The following is a 12703-nucleotide window of genomic DNA, read 5'->3' as shown; positions in this document are numbered from 1 at the left end:
GGCTATTATAAAAAAGGCTGCTGTGAACATAGTGGAGCATATGTCCTTCTAACCGGTTGGAAAATCTTCTGGATATATGCCCAAGAGACGTATTGTAGGGTCCTCCGGTAGTACTATGTCTAATTTTCTGGGGAACTGCCAGACTGATTTCCAGAGTGGTTGTACAAGCTTGCAATCCCACCAAAAATGGAGGAGTGTTCCTCTTTCTCCACATCCTCTCCAGCATCTGCTGTCACCTGAATTTTTGATCTTAGCCATTCTGACTGGTGTGAGGTGGAATGTCAGGGTTGTTTTGATTTGCATTTCNCTGATGATTAAGGATGTTGAACATTTTTTCANGTGCTTCTNNGCCATTCNGTATTCCTCAGGTGAGAATTCTTTGTTCAGNTCTGAGCCCCANTTTTTAATGGGGTTATTTGATTTTCTGGAGTCCACCTTCTTAGTTCTTTATATATATTGGATATTAGTCCCCTATCTGATTTAGGATAGGTAAAGATCCTTTCCCAAACTGTTGGTGGTCTTTTTGTTTTATTGACGGTGTCTTTTGCCTTAAAGAAGCTTTGCAACTATATGAGGTCCCATTTGTTGATTCTCAATCTTACAGCACAAGCCATTGCTGTTCTATTAAGGAATTTTCCCCCTGTACCCATATCTTCGAGGCTTTTCCCTACTTTCTCCTCTATAAGTTTCAGTGACTCTGGTTTTATGTGGAGTTCCTTGATCCACTTAGATTTGACCTTAATACAAGGAAATAGGAATGGATCAATTCAATTCTTCTACATGATAACCACCATTTGTGCCAGCACCACTTGTTGAAAATGCTGTCTTTTTCAACTAGATGGTTTTAGCTGCCAAAGACCAAGTGACCATAGGTGTGTGGGTTCATCGCTGGGTCTTGAATTCTATTCCATGGGTCTACTTGTCTGTCACTATACCAGTACCATGCAGGTTTTATCACAATTGCTCTGTAGTACAGCTTTAGGTCAGGCATGGTGATTCCACCAGAGGTTCTTTTATACTTGAGAAGAATTTTTGCTATCCTAGGCTTTTGTTATTTCAGATGAATCATCCAATTGCCCTTTATAATTCGTTGTAGAATTGAGTTGGAGTTTTGATGGGGATTGCATTGAATCTGTAGATTGCTTTTGGCAAGATAGTCATTTTTACAATATTGATACTGCCAATCCATGAGCATGGGAGATCTTTCCATCTTCCGAGATCTTCTTTAATTTCTTTCTTCAGAGACTTGAAGTTCTCATCATACAGATCTTTCACTTCCTTAGTTAGAGTCATGCCAAGGTATTTTATATTATTTGTGACTATTGAGAAGGATGTTGATTCCCTAAATTCTTTCTCAGCATGTTTATCCTTTAAGTACAGAAAGGCCATTGACTTGTTTGAGTTAATTTTATATCCAGTTACTTCACTGAAGCTGTTTATCAGGCTTAGGAGTTCTCTGGTGGAATTTTTNGGGTCACTTATATATACTATCATATCATCTGCAAAAAGTGATATTTTGACTCCTTTCTTTCCAATTTGTATCCCCTTGATCTCCTTTTGTTGTCGAATTGCTCTGGATAGGACTTCAAGTACAATGTTGAATAGGTAGGCATAGAGGGGGCAGCCTTGTCTAATCCCTGATTTTAGTGGGATTGCTTCCAGCTTCTCACCATTTACTTTGATGTTGGCTATTGGTTTGCTGTAGAATTCTTTTATCGTGGTTAGGTATGGGACTTGAATTACTGATCTTTCCAAGACTTTTATCATGAATGGGTGTTGGATTTTGTCAAATGCTTTCTCCACATCTAAGGAGATGATCATGTGGTTATCGTCTTTGAGTTTGTTTATATACTGGATTACATTAATGGATTTTCGTATATTGAATGAACCCTGCATTCTTGGGATGAAACCTACTTGGTCAGTATGGAAGATTGTTTTGATGTGTTCTTGGATTCGGTTAGCGAGAACTTTATTGAGGATTTTTCCATTGATATTCATAAGGGAAATTGGTTTGAAGATCTCTATTTTGTTGGGTCTTTCTGTGGTTTAGTTATCAGAGTAATAGTGGCTTCATAGAATGAGTTGGGTAGAGTACCTTCTATTTATATTTTGTGGAATAGTTTGTGAAGAACTGGGATTAAATCTTTGAATGTCTGATAGAACTCTGCATTAAACCGATCTAGTTCTGGGCTTTTTTTGGTTGGGATTTTCAGTGGTCAGAGCACTCTCTGCAGGCAAGCTCTCCTCTTAAAGGGAAGGTGCACAGATATCTGGCATTCGACCTCCCTCCTAGCCAAAGATGAAGGCTCAAAACAGGATCTCTCCCAGAAGCTGCGTTGCTTTGGCCTGTCACAGAAGCTGTTGGCTTCTGTAGTCCACACTCTCACCTGTGCAGACTACTTTCAGTGGAGTCCCGGGACCAAGATGCCTCCCACCGGCCGGGAAGGTGCCCAGATGTCTGGAGGCCGAAAAGGGGGCTGCCTCAGAAGCTCTGTGTCTCCCACCTGTCCCAGAAACTGTTAGCTTCTGTAGTCCACACTCTCACCTGTGCAGAATACTTTTGGCAGATCCTGAATCTCCCCAAATATTTTTAATGTACAGTTCAAGATTGAGATATTATAAAGACAGGTTTCAGTCTTGGAAGACAGATTTCTCCAAAATATTTAGATTAAAGAACGCAAATAAGGAGTGTTAAAAATACATCCAAATAAACAGAAAACTGACTGAAGAAAGGATTCTTTTTTTTTTTATTCCCACACCCTTTTCTTCTCTATCTCCTACTCCTCCTTCTCTCTCTCCTTTCAGGTCCACCTTCCCTTTATCTGCCCAATCACTGGCTCTAGCCTTTATTTTACAAAATAAGTGGGAAGAAGGTTTAAAGAACATCACACCTGAGTGCTGACTCATTCCTTGTTCACAAACCCTCCCAGAAGAACAGAATTAGCACCAAATTACAAATACTATCTGCATCAAAAGCCTACTACTATTATTCTGCTAAATTAACCCCAAAGAGATATTGTGAACCCATAGAGTAGTTCATTGCTCACACCTTATCAGTAAAGCTTCTTCTTGCAGTAAATGGCTATTTTAAGCTACTTATGAGCATACCAGGTTCATTCAGAATATGTGGCCATACTTATTTTGGAAAGAGTTTAAGTATAAAATCTCAGATATTGTAGTAGGATTTTGTGTCTTCATACCCCTTACTTCTGCTCTTGCTGGACTCACAGGTGCCTAGATGGAGGTAGTGGGAGTGGCCACCAGTCCATGTTTTGTGTTAAATGAGATTGAGAGATGTGTATGATTTCTGTCCTAATTGGTTCAAAGAAATTTATTTTTTTTAATTTATTTTATATATATTTTTTATTACGTATTTTCCTCAATTACATTTCCAATGCTATCCCAAAAGTCCCCCATACCCTCCCTCCCCACTCCCGAACCCACCCATTCCCACTTTTTTGGCCCTGGCGTTCCCCTGTACTGGGGCATATAAAGTTTGCATGTCCAATGGGCCTCTTGAAGAAAGGAATCTTAAAGAACTAATTACCAAAGTTCCCTTCATTAGGTGCCAGAAATCCTGTTTTAGATTGCTATTTCCAATCTACATTCCATTCTTTACAAACACGTATGCAGCAGCTTTTTCTTTCTTTCTTTCTGCTAAATAGGGAACTGAGAGCTATGTAACTATCTAGTTTGGGCTCAAAATTCAGATTACACATTTTTCCATATGTGAGTTACTATGTCATATCTGCATTGTGTGCTGGTCTGTCCACCTCATATTTTCATCTTAGTTTTGTAGCTCACTATACCAGATCCAGCTGGACATATGTTCATTCATCTGAAGTTTTTTTTTTTTTAGAATAATTTTTTTGTTTTATAAAAAAAAAAATAGGAGAATTTTTATAACATTTTTAAGCCACTGTAGTTTTAGAAACAAACTGCAGGCAAGTCATTCCATTTAAAATTGTGTGTTGTACTAAATAAAAACGTTTCTGCCCTCTGGTGGCTAGTAAGTTAAATAACAGTTTCTTTGAATTTCTTGGTTTCAATTTCTTGGTAGAGGAAGAAACTTCAGCATATTCCATGCATGATGTCCTCTGGTGGCACTAATTAGAACAGCAGCTGTTGAACTTTTTTTAAAAAATCATTCCATTTGTTTACATCTCAAGTGATATCCATGTCCTGGTTACCCCTCCAAAAGCACCCCCATCCCACAACCTCCCTCTCCTCCCTCCCCTTTGCTTCTATGATGATGTTCCCCCACCTATCAACCCTCTCCTGCCCCACCCCTCCAGTATGCCCCTACACTGGAGCATCAAGCATCCACAGAACGTCCTCTTGATGATCCACAAGAGACTCCCCTCCCCTTGATGTCAGACAAGATCATCCTCTGCTACTTATGTGTCTGGAGCAATGGATCTCTCCCTGTACACTCCTTCGTTGGTGGTCTAGTCCCAAAGGCACTGGGTGGTCATCCAATGGGCTGGCAATACCCCTCAACTCCTTCAGTCCTTCCACTAGCTTTCCCACCATGGTCCCTGAGTTAAGTCTGAGGGTGGCTCCAAGTATCAACATCTGCATTATATAGTTGCTCAATGAACCTCCCAAGGAGCAGCGACATCAGATTCCTGTTAGTAAGTGCCTCTTGACAATCGCAACAGTGTCAGGTTTGGTATCTGCAGACAGGATGAATCCCCAGATGGGGAAGTCCCCAGATGTCCCTTCCTTCAGTCCCTGCTCCATTTATTGCCTCTGTTCTTCCATTGGACAGGAACATTTCTTGGTTAAAAACTTTAAGATGGGTGTGTGGCCCCATCCCTCAACCGGGGGCTGTGCCTATCAACTGGAGGTGTTCTCTACAGGTTTTATTCCCCCTTGTCTGTTAAAGTCACCCCCGTTGGATCCTGGAAACCTCTCTTTTCCCTGGTATCTGGGACCCTCCAGTGGTTATCCACAGTTCCTCATCCCTTCTTGCTACATAATTTTATTCAATTTCCTGACCCTCTCTACCTCTCTCCTGTCCCCTCCAGTACCTGATATTGCCCCTTCATTTCCTGCCACTCCTCTCTCCCTCCAAAGTCCCCCTTCCCTCCTCCTCATAAGATCATCTTTTGCCCCCTCAATGCACGACTGAAGCATTCACACTCTGGTCTTCTTTCCTCCTTAGATCCATATGGTCTGTGGATTGTACTATGGGTATTGTGAGCTTCTGGGCTAATATCAGTTTATGAATGAGTAGATATCATGTGTGTTCTTTTGTTTCTGGGCATTTTCTAGTTCAATCTACTTGCTTGCAAATTTCATGAAGTTATTGTTTTTAATAGCTGAGTAGTACTCCACTGTGTAAATGTACCTCATGGTCTGTATCAATTCTTCTGTTGAGTGGCAGTTGAGTTGTTTCGAGCTTCTGGCTATTATCTATAAGACTACTACAAGCATAGTGGAGTATGTGTCCATGTATTATGTTAAAACATCTTTTGGGTATACTAGCAGTAGTAGTATAGCTTGGCCTTCAGGAAGAACTATTTCCAATATTTCAGTAACTGCAAGATTGATTTTCAAAGTTGTTTTATCAGCTTGCAGTGCCACCAGCAATGGAGGAGTGTTCCTCTTTCTGCCTGCACATCCTTGCCAGCATCTGCTGTCACCTGCATTTTTTTTATCTTAGCCATTCTGATTGGTGTGAAGTGGAATATCAAGGTTGTTTTGGTTTTCATTTCCTTGATGACTAAGGATGTTGAACATCCCTTTAAGTGCTTCTCAGTCATTTGAGATTCCTCATTTGAGAGTTCTCTGTTTAGCTCTGTACTCCATTTTATTAGGGTTATTTGTGTCTTTGGATTCTAACTTCTTGAGTTCTTTGTATATTTAGAATATTAGTCCAAGTATATCAAGGACCTTCACATAAAACCAGTTGTTGCACTTTTAATAATGTTAACTTCTCTTTTTTCTTTTTCTTTTTAAAAATTTATCGAGTTATTCACTTTATATCCCAATATGAGTCCTCCTCCTTTCAGTAACCCCATAAAAAGATCCTCCCCCAAATTCCTACTATCTTCTTCTCCTCTGAGAAAAATGATACCCTTCACCCTGTGCATTATTCTTCCTGTCATATAGATTCACTTCTGGACTAGCCAATCCTCTCACAATGAGGCCAAAGAAAGAGGCTCAGTTAGGGAAACTGGATCTACAGGCAAGCAACAGATTCAGAAACAGCCCCCAATCTAGTTGTTGAGGGACTCTCATCAGGACCAAGCTGCATATCTGCTACATATGGTCTAGGGGCTTAGGCCCAGCTCATGCTAGACACTTGGTTGGTGATTCAGTCTGTGGGTGTGCTCAGGAATCAAAGTAACTTAACACTGTTGGTCTTACTGTGGAATCCCTGTTCTCTTCAGGTCCATCAATCCTTTCTTCCAACTCTTCTACAAAACTCCCAAAGTTCCATCTAAACTTAAGGTATTGGTCTCTACATTTCTTTCGACAAGCTGATGAGTGTACAGGGGACAGTTATGCTAGGATCCTGTCTGTAAGTATAACAGAGTATCATTAGTAGTGTCAGGAATTGGCTCTTGCCCAAGGGGTGGGCCTCAAGTTCAGGCAGTTACTTGTTGGCCATTTACTCTCTGCTTCATCTTTATCCCTCCATTTCTTGTAGACAGGGCAAATTTTGAGTCAAAAGCTTTATCGGTGGGTTGTTGTCCTTATCCATCCACTTAGGGTCCTGCCTGGCTACAGAAGGTGGTAACTTCAGGTTCCATATCTCCACTGCTAGGACTCAGTGGAAGTCACCTGCATTGACTCCTGGGAGCCTCCCCAATCCAGGTCTCTGACACATCCTACAGATGCTCTCCAACTACACACCTGACCCTAACAGTTGCCATTTTCCATTCATTTTCCTGTCCCTTGGCTGTTTTCTAATTGTTCAAACCATTTCCCCAACTAGGCTAGCTTGTCTGGCCACAGTAGAAAAGGATATGACTAGTTCTGCAGAGACTTGGTGTGCCAGGGTGGGAGGGAATATCCAAGGGATATCTCCATGCTCAAAGAGGAATAAGATGGTGGGAGGAACTGTGTGAGAAAGTACGAGGAAGTTGGGCACAAATTAGGATGTAAAGTGAATAAATAAATTATTTAATTGAAAAAAAACAATAAAATATAGCGCAATTAAAAACAAATAGTGTCCAGAATTGGTTCTTGCCAAAATTGTCTCAATTTAGGGTAGTCATTGCCCACTCTCTCAGTCTCTATTGTTGTTCCAGCAAATCTTGTAGGCAGGATATATTTGGGTGTTATAGGTTTTGTGGAAAGATTTCTATCCTTATTCGCACACTGGGAGTCCTCCCTGACTTTAGGATGTGTATACTTCAGAATCCATATCCTCCACTGCCAATGGTCTCAGCTAGAGTGATCTCCCTAGAAACCCCATGATCTGCCCACATCACAGGTCTTTGGCACTTCCTAGAGATACCCTCCTTCCCCAACACAGTCTGTCTATGTCAGAATTCCATTCTATCTCCACTGTACTCACTACACCTTAACCCTTACCATACTCCCCTCTTCATCCCCTCTCTCTCTCAGTTCTCTTCCTCCAGCTACCTCCAATTTCTATTTTATTTCCCCTTTTGAAGAAGATTAAAACATCCTTCCTTGGAATTATTCTTGCTATTTGGCTTCTTTGGGTCAGTGGATTGTAACATGGTTATCTTGTACTTTATGTCTAATATCCATTTATCAGTGAGTACACATTATACATGTCATTTTGGGTCTAGGTTACATCAATCAGGATAATATTTTCTTGTTCCATCTATCTACCTGAAAAATTCATGATGTCTTTGTTTTTAATAACTGAGTAGTATTCCATTAGCTAAATAAATCATATTTTCTTTATCCATTCTTCTGTTGATGGATATTTGGGTTGTGTCCAGTTTCTGCATATTATGAATAAAACTTCTATAAACATAGTGAAGTAAGTGTTCCTGTGGTATCGTGGAGCATCATTTTGGTGTATTCCCAGCAATGGTATATCTGGATCTTGAGGTAGAACTATTCCCAATTTACTAAGAAAACATCAAATTGATTTCAAAATGATTGTACAACTTTACACTTCCACCAGCAATCTTTCCTAGTATGTGCTGTCCCTTGCGATTTGATCTTAGCCATTCTGATTCCTGTAGAGTGGAATCTCAGAGTTATTTTGATTTGTATTTATCTGATGACTAAGGATGTTAAACATTTCTTTAACTGTTTCTTGGCTATTCAAGATGCCTCTGTTGAGAATTCTGTTTAGCTGTATTCCCCATTTTAAAACTGGATTATTTGAGTTGTTCTTGTCTAACTTCTTGAGTTCTTTTTATATATTGTATATTAGCCCTTTATCACATGTATGGTTGATGAAGATGTTTTTCTGATCTGTAGGTTGTTGTTTTGTCCTAATGATGGTATTCTTTGCCTTACAGAATTTGATGTTGCATATATTATATATTAATAATAACATTTCTGTAACTCAAAACTTAAAATTTAGAGTAGTTTTTGGAGTAGGCTGCTCAGTCTGTGTGTCTTGACATAATTCTGCACACACAAAGAAGACATAGGATAAAATGTCATTTTCTTTGATAAGTCTGATACTCAGTATTTACAGAAATTAACAGCAACTACAGTAGAGTCACAATATCACATATTTTTCATACTATATGACATTAAATTAAATAATACATGTAATATAACTCTTTAATTTAATTTTTACTTATTAACTTTTCTTTCCACTCACTGTCCCCTCCCGATTATCCCTTCAAACAATTCTTTCCCCATTCCTCTTCACTTCTCATCTGAGCTGTTGGGCAGCCCCTTGGATATCTCCCCACACTGCAGCTTCATGTCTCTATAAGGCTAGGTGCTTCCTTTCACACTGAGGCCAGATAAGGCACCTCAATTATAAGATCATATCCAATGTACAAGAAAAAACTTTAGGGATAGACCCGGTTTCAGTTGTTTGGGACGCACATGAAGACAACAATGCAGATCTGCTACATGTGTGTGAGGAGGTCAAGATCCAGCCTAGGTATGTACTTTGGTGGTTCAGACTCTGAGTGGCCAAAAGTTCCAGGCTAGTTGATTCTGTTGGTCTTCCTGAGGAATTCCTGTTCCCTCTAGGGCCTCCTTCCTATTTTGCGATAAGAAAGCCCAAGCTCCATCCACTGGTTGGTTGTGGGTGTTTGTATCTGTCCAACTCAGCTGCTGGGAGGAGCCTTTCAGAGGATATGATTCCTGCAAGCATGACAGAGTATGATCAGAGATTAGTGATTGCCCATGGGATGGGTCTTCATTGGGCCTCTTATTGGTTGACCATTCCTTCAGTCTTTGCTCCATCCATTTTACTTGCATTTCTTTTTTATTTTTAAAAAAATATATTACATATTTTCTTCATTTATATTTCAAATGCTATTCTGAATGTCCCCATCCTCCTCTTGTCCTGTGCCTCAACCCACACACTCCTGCTTCCTGGCCCTGAAATTCCCCTGTTATGGGGCATATAATCTTCACAAGACCAAAGGCCTCTCCTCCCAGAGATGACTGACTAGGCCATCTTCTACTACATATGCAGCTAGAGACACCAGTTCTGGGGGTACTGGTTAGTTCATATTGTTGTTCCTCCTATAGGGATGCAAACACCTTCAGCTCCTTAGGTACATTCTCTAGCTCTTCCATTGGGGGCCCTGTGTTCCATCCAATGACTGTGAGCATCCACTATTGTATTTAGCAGGCACTGGCATAACCCCACACGAGACAGCTATATCAGGGTCATTTCAGCAAAATTTTGCTGACATATGGAACAGTGTCTGGGTTTGGTGGCTGTTTATGGGACGGATCCCGGGGTGGGGCAATCTCTAGATGGTCCTTCTTTCCATCTCAGCTCCAAACATTGTCTCTCTAACTCCTTCTATGAACATTTTGTTCCTCATTCTAAGGAGGAATGAAGGATACACATTGGTCTTCCTTCTTCTTTAGTTTCGTGTTTTGAAAATTGTATCTTAGGTATTCTCAGATTCTGGGCTAATAAGCACTTATAAGTGAGTGCATATCATGTGAGTTCTTTTGTGATTGGGTTACCTCACTCAGCGTCATATCCTCCAGATCCATCCATTTGCCTAAGAATTTCGTGAATTCATTGTTTTTAAGACTTGACTAGTGCTCCATTGTGTAAATGTACCACGTTTTCTGTATTCATTCTGCTGTTGAGGGACATCTGGGTTCTTTCCAGCTTCTGGCTATTATAAATAAGGCTGCTATAAACATAGTGGAGCATGTATCCATATTACATGTTGGAAGATCTTCTGGGTATATGCCCAGGAAAGATATTCCTGGATCTTCCAGTAGTACTATGCCCAATTTTCTGAGAAACCGCCAGACTGATTTCCAGAGTGGTTGTACTAGCTTGCAATCCCACCAGCAATGGAAGAGTGTTCCTCTTTCACCACATCCTTGCCAGCATTGGCTGTCACCTGAATTTTTTTATCTTAGCCATTCTGACTGGTGTGAGGTAGAATCTCAGAGTTGTTTTGATTTGCATTTCCCTGATGATTAAGGATGTTGAACATTTTATCAGGTGCTTCTCAGCCATTTGGTATCCAGCAATAGAGAATTCTTTTATTAGTTCTATACCCCATTTTTTATTGGAGTTGTTTGATTTTCTGGAGTCCACATTCTTGAGTTCTTTGTATATATGGGATATAAGTCCCCTATCAGATTTAGGATAGGTAAAGATACTTTCACAATCTGTTGGTGGCCTTTTTGTCTTATTGCCGTTATATTTTGCCTTACAGAAGCTTTGCAATTTTATGAGGTTCCATTTGTCGATTCTTAATCTTGTGGCACAACCCATTGCTGATGTGTTCAGGAATTTTTCCCATGAGCCCTTTGAGGCTCTTCCCCACTTTCTCCTCTATAAGATTTAGTGTCTCTGGTCCCTTCCAGTCGGCGCCAGCACTGGCTCACTTGGGCACAGAATCGGCAGACAACCCCAAGATCCCTAGAAGACTCTCCACACGATCTTAGGACCTCTGGTGAATGGAATACAACTTCTGACAGGAGGCAGGTCTGTACACGAGATATCTGGGCACCTTCCCTGAAAGAGGAGAGATTGCCTGCAGAGAGTGCTCTGACCACTGAAACGCAGAAGACATCTAGTCTCCCAGGTCTGCTGATAGAGGCTAACAGAATCAAGAGAGGAGCAAGCTCTAACCAGAGATAAATATAACAACTAACTCCATAGAATACCAGATGGCCAAAGCAAACATAAGAATCTTACTAACAGAAACCAAGACCACTCACCAACATCAAAATGCAGCACGCCCACCTCACCTAGTCCTGGGCACCCCAGCACACCCAAAAAGCTAGACCTAGATTTAAAGCATATCTCATGAACATGGTAGAGGACATCACGAAGGACTTTAATAACTCACAAGAAGAAATGCAGGAGAACACTTCTAAAAAATTACAAGTCCTTGAAGAAAAAGAGGAAAACAACCAAACAGGTAGAAGTCCTTAAAGAAAAACAGGAAAACACATCCAAACAGGTCATGGAAATGAACAAAACCATACTAGACCTAAAAAGGGAAGTAGACACAATAAAAGAAAACCGAAGTGAGGGAATGCTGGAGATAGAAAACCTAGAAAATAAATCTGGAACCTTACATGAGAACATCGGCACAATAACCAAAGAAAATGCAAAATGCAAACAGAGCCTAACTCAAAATATCCAGGAAATCCAGGATAAACGGAGAAGACCAAACCTATGGATAATAGGAGTAGATGAGAATGAAGATTTTCAACTCAAAGGGCCAGCAAATATCTTCAACAGAATTATAGAAGAAAACTTTCCAAACCTAAAGAAAGTGAATGCCCATGAATATACAAAAAGCCTACAGAAGTCCAATAGACTGGACCAGAAAAGAAATTCCTCCCGACACATAATAATCAAAACAACAAATACACTAAATAAAGATAGAATCTTAAAAGCAGTAAGGGAAAAAGATCAAGTAACATATGAAGGCAGACCTATCAGAATTACACCAGAATTTTCACCAAAGACCATGAAAGCCAGAAGATCCTGGACAGATGTTATACAGACACTAAGAGAACACAAATGTCAGACCAGGATACTATACCCAGCCAAACTTTCCATTACCATAGATGGAGAAAACAAAGTATTCCAAAGCAAAACCTAATTCAAACATTATCTTTCTAAGAAACCAGCCTTCAAAGGATAATAACAGAAAAAAAAAAAAAAACCAATTCAAGGACAGAAACCACACCCTAGAAAAAGTAAGAAAGTAATCCTTCAGGAAACCTAAAAAAAAGAGAGCCACAAGAACAGAACGCCAAATCTAACAACAAAAATAACAGGAAGCAACAATTACTTTTCCTTAATATCTCTTAATATCAATGTACTCAATTCCTCTCAAAAAGGATATACACTAACAGACTGGCTACAAAAACAGGACGCAACATTTTGCTGTTTACAGGAAACCGATCTCAGGGAAAAAGACAGACACTACCTCAGAATGAAAGGCTGAAAAACAATTTTCCAAGCAAATGGTCTGAAGAAGCAAGCTGGAGTAGCCATTCTAATATCGAATAAAATCGACTTCCAACCCAAAGTTATCAAAAAAAGAAAAGGAGGGACACTTCATATTCATCAAAG

This window comes from Mus caroli, chromosome 7 (assembly GCF_900094665.2).
Source record: "Mus caroli chromosome 7, CAROLI_EIJ_v1.1, whole genome shotgun sequence".
In the NCBI taxonomy this organism is placed as follows: Eukaryota; Metazoa; Chordata; class Mammalia; order Rodentia; family Muridae; genus Mus; species Mus caroli.
This window is presented reverse-complemented; position numbering follows the sequence as displayed.